At 41.4% G+C, this 4,713-nt stretch overlaps 1 pseudogene; it reads right to left on the bottom strand.

The window, feature by feature from the left end:
• Window positions 1–1,612: 1,612 nt before the first annotated feature.
• LOC148776840 (olfactory receptor 11H6-like) lies at window positions 1,613–2,250 on the bottom strand (annotated as a pseudogene).
• Between the last annotated feature and the right edge of the window lie 2,463 nt (window positions 2,251–4,713).

The raw sequence follows: 4,713 nt of genomic DNA, 5'->3' as shown, positions 1-4,713 counted from the left end.
TAGCAGGCAGACTAGGAGTGAGAGGAGAGAAGCACACATGAAAATCTTGCGTAGTGTGTATCTAGGAAAATAGTGGTTGTATGGTGCGTGTGCGTAGGGAAACAGTGATGGGGACTCTAGACATCTAATCACTATACAGTTAGGGGTCAGAGACAAATCTACTTAAATTTGCAAAAGATAGAAACTGAGCAGTTGACATCTGGGTTCAGTTCAGTTCAGTTCAGTTAGTCAGTCATGTCTGACTCTTGGCAACTCCATGGACTGCAGCATGCCAGGCTTCCCTGCTCATCACCAACTCCCAGAGTTTACTCAAACTCATGTCCATTGAATTAGTAATGCCATCCAGTCATACCATCCTCTGTCATTCCCTTCTTCTCCTGCCTTCAATCTTTCCCAGCATTGGGGTCTTTTCCAATGAGTCAGTTCTTCACATCAGGTGGCCAAAGGATTGGAGTTTCAGCTTCAGAATCAGTCCTTCCAATGAATATTCAGGACTGATGTCCTTTAGGATTGACTGGTTTGATCTCCTTGTAGTCCAAGGGACTCTCAAGAGTCTTCTCCAACACCACAATTCAAAACCATCAGTTTTTGGTCCTCAGCGTTCTTTATGGTCCAACACTCACATCCATATATGACCACTGGAAAAACCATAGCTTTGACTAGATGGAACTTTGTTGGCAAAGTAATGTCCCTGCTTTTTAATGTGCTGTCTAGGTTTGTCATAGCTTTTCTTCCAAGGAGCAAGAGTCTTTTGATTTCCTGGTTGCAGTCACCATCCACAGTGATTTTGGAGCCCAAGAAAATAAAGTCTGTCACTGTTACCATTGTCTCCCCATCTATTTGCCATGAAGTGATAGGACCGGATGCCATGATCCTAGTTTTATGAAAGTTGGGTTTTAAGCCAGCTTTTTCACTCTTGTCTTTCATCAAGAGGCTCTTTAGTTCTTCACTTTCTGCTTAAGGGTGGTGTCATCTGCATATCTGAGGTTATTGGTATTTCTCCTGGCAATCTTGATTTCGGCTTGTGATTCATCCAGCCTGGCATTTTGCATGATGTACTCTGCATATAAGTTTAATAAGCAGGGTGACAATATATGCCTTGACATACTCCTTTTCCAATTTGGAACCATTCTGTTCCATGTCTGGTTCCAATTGTTGTTTTTATTTGCAAATTCAGAAGTTAACTTAGAAACTGAGCAGTTGACATCTGGGTTATATATGCTTTTTTTCCTGGAAAAATACAAGAGAATGTCTGGCATTTTCCACTTTCCATACGGTACACACAGGACCACTAATACAATACAGCCTAGTGCAAATGATTTATTTAAATTCTGGTGCCATCTTATTTGTTATTTGCTTCACTGAAATGCAACCAAAAATATTCTGGGGAATATAGGAAACACTTTTCTCTCAAATTTATTAAAACCATTCACCTCTGATATGTTTATATTCCTATATGTCCTACATATATATAGATTCTAGTTCTTGAGAGGCTTTATTTGACCAAATATCACATTCCTAAACAGTTTTCTCAGGGCCTCCTTCATTTCCTTATTCTGGAGGCTGTAGATCAGGGGATTGAAAAGTGGAGTCATCACAGAATAAAATAAGGTCACAATTTTCTGAATCCCTGCTGGATTGCTTGCCATTGGGCTCACATACATCACCATGATGGAGCCATAGAAGAGCCAGATGGGAACCACAGGTAGAGAAAGCCTTCTGCCGGCCTTCTGCTGAGGGGACCCTAAGCACAGCTCTGATCACCAGGGTGTAGGAGCTGATAATGAACAGGAAAGTGGAAAAAATTAGGACTGAGTTAAAGGTGGCACATATAATCTCAGTGCCAGGAGTTGGCATGCAAGACAACTTCATAAGGGGTCCTGGGTCACATAGGAAGTGATCGATAGTATTGGGGCCACAAAAAGGAAGCTGGGAGATGAGATAAACTGGGAGGAGAAAACAGGAAAAGCCACACACCCAGCAGCAGGCTCCCATTCTGATGCAGCGTTGCACTGTCATGACTGTGGGGTAGTGAAGCGGCCTGCAGATGGCAAGACACCTGTCAAAGGCCATGGCAAACAATATGAAGGTCTCAGTGGTGCCCATGGAGAAGAAGAAGTAGAATTGGAGGAAGCAGCCAGAGAAGGAGATGGTCTTGGTCTCAGAGAGAAAGTTGGCTAGCATACTGGGGATAGTAGAAGTGACGTACCACATCTCCAGGATGGAAAAATTGGCCAGGAGGATGTACATGGGGGTGTGGAGATGGTGGTCCCACCACACTGCACAGATAATGCACAAATTTCCAGTTAGTGTCAATGCATAGATCACCGAGAAGAGTGAGAAGAGGAAGATCTGAACCTCCCAGGTACAAGGGAATCCAAGGAGAATGAATTCACTCACAGGGTCAGAGTGATTATTTCCTTCTGGGTTTTTCATTTTTTTTTTTTTTCTCCAGAAAACTGTAACAACAAGACATTACGATGATACAAATTATTTTACATAAGTTTTCTCATTAAAATGTTATCTGAACTTCTTTACAATTCAATAAGCAGCATCATTTTAGATTGCTTAAAGATTTCCAGCATTCTTTGCCCCAGTGTGATACTGGGAAGAAACAGGGAATTTGGAGGTCGTTTGCTTATTATAGCTTTATCTTCATGATTACCATGCCCATCATGGTCCATTGAACATCTGCCTCTGTGTAATGTCCTCAGCACTACATAAACCAAAATAGATAGTCCTTGCCATTCAGAAGCTAGGCTTTCAACCTGGTTCAGAGACAACCATCTGGGCCAAACCTATATAAGGACACATGGCGTTTTCATTGTTGTTCAGTTGCTAAGTCGTGCACAACTCTTTGTGACCCCGTGTACTGAAGCATACCAGGCTTCCCTGTCCTTCACTATCTCTAAGTTTGCTCAAACTCATATCCATTGAGTCAGGTGGTTCTAGTGGTAAAAAACCCGGCTGCCAATACAGGAGATGTAATATGTCAAGAAGATCCCCTGGAAGAGGGCATGGCAACCCACTCCAGTATTCTCGCCTGGAGAATTCCCATGGAAAGAAAAGCCTGGCGGGTTATAGTCTATAGGTTCACAAAGAGTCGGACGTGACTGAAGTGACTTAGCATGCACAAACATGGAGTTTTAAATAATAATAATAGTTCATGATGTGTGTAAATGGAAGAAAACATTGTAAGAATTCATAGTTGTAAATTAAGAGTTCATTACTGTAAATTTAATAATAATATGTATACTTTAGATCGAGTTTCTGTACTATTGGAAATTTTGGATATAGAAGTAAGGAAAATGCTTACAGCAAGCCCAACTGTGGTATCTGCAGTCTCTCTGATTTTTAAAAATCTCCATGAAAAAAATTCCAAAATTTGCATTGTTAATTTCTCTCAGGGTTTAGTGACATATGCACAATTCTCAAAATAATCTTTACTTTTAACTTGGTTCTCTTTGTAATAAAAAAAATTTTCAGAAGAAGAGTAAGCTTCATGTATTTTCAGCCAAAATAAACATTAAAAAATGAACTTGGTATGCATGAAGGAGGGTCACACTGCAAACTAATATAATTCTCTTTTAACTGAAATTTAAGGTCAGGAAGCAACAGTTAGAACTGGACATGGAACAACAGACTGGTTCCAAATAGGAAAAGGAGTATGATAAGGTTGTATATTGTCACCTTGCTTATTTAACTTATATGCAGAGTACATCATGAGGAACACTGGGCTGGAAGAAGCACAAGCTGGAATCAAGATTAACGGGAGAAATATCAATAACTTCAGATATGCAGATGACACCACCCTTATGGCAGGAAGTGAAGGGGAACTAAAAAGCCTCTTGATGAAAGTGAAAGAAGAGAGTGAAAAAGGTGCCTTAAAACTCAACATTCAGAAAACTTAGATCATGGCATCTGGTCCCATCACTTCATGGAACATAGATGGGGAAACAGTGGAAACAGTGTCAGACTTTATTTTTTTGGCCTCCAAAATCACTGTGGATGCTGATCGCAGCCATGAAATTAAAAGATGCTTACTCCTTGGAAAGAAAGTTATGACCAACCTAGATAGCATATTAAAAAGCAGAGACATTACTTTGCCAACCAAGGTCCATCTAGTCAAGGCTATGGTTTTTCCCGTGGTCATGTATGGATGTGAGAGTTGGACTGTGAAGAAAGCTGATCGCCGAAGAATTGATGCTTTTGAACTGTGGTGTTGGAGAAGACTCTTGAGAGTCCCTTGGACTGCAAGGAGATCCAAGCAGTCCATTCTAAAGGAGATCAGTCCTGGGTGTTCATTGGAAGGACTGATACTAAAGCTGAAGCTCCAATACTTTGGCCACCTCATGCGAAGAGTTGACTCACTGGAAAAGACTCTGATGCTGGGAGGGATTGGGGGCAGGAGGAGAAGTGGACGACAGAGAATGAGATGGCTGGATGGCATCACCGACTCGATGGACATGAGTTTGAGTGAACTCCGGGAGTTGGTGATGGACAGGGAGGCCTGGCACGCTGTGATTCATGGGGTCGCAAAGAGTCGGACATGACTGAGCGACTGAACTGAACTGAACTGAATCTTAAGTAGAGGAAACAAGCTTCAGTGGCCAGTTGAAATTTATCATATGCTGGGAAAGTACCCTATGATGGTACTCTCAATATATATTTTGCCATATAGAACAGAAATAACTACAGTGGTATATGTCATTA

This window comes from Moschus berezovskii, chromosome 9 (assembly GCF_049115385.1).
Source record: "Moschus berezovskii isolate FMDL1 chromosome 9, NW_MosBer_1.0, whole genome shotgun sequence".
Taxonomy (NCBI): Eukaryota; Metazoa; Chordata; class Mammalia; order Artiodactyla; family Moschidae; genus Moschus; species Moschus berezovskii.
This window is presented reverse-complemented; position numbering and strand designations above follow the sequence as displayed.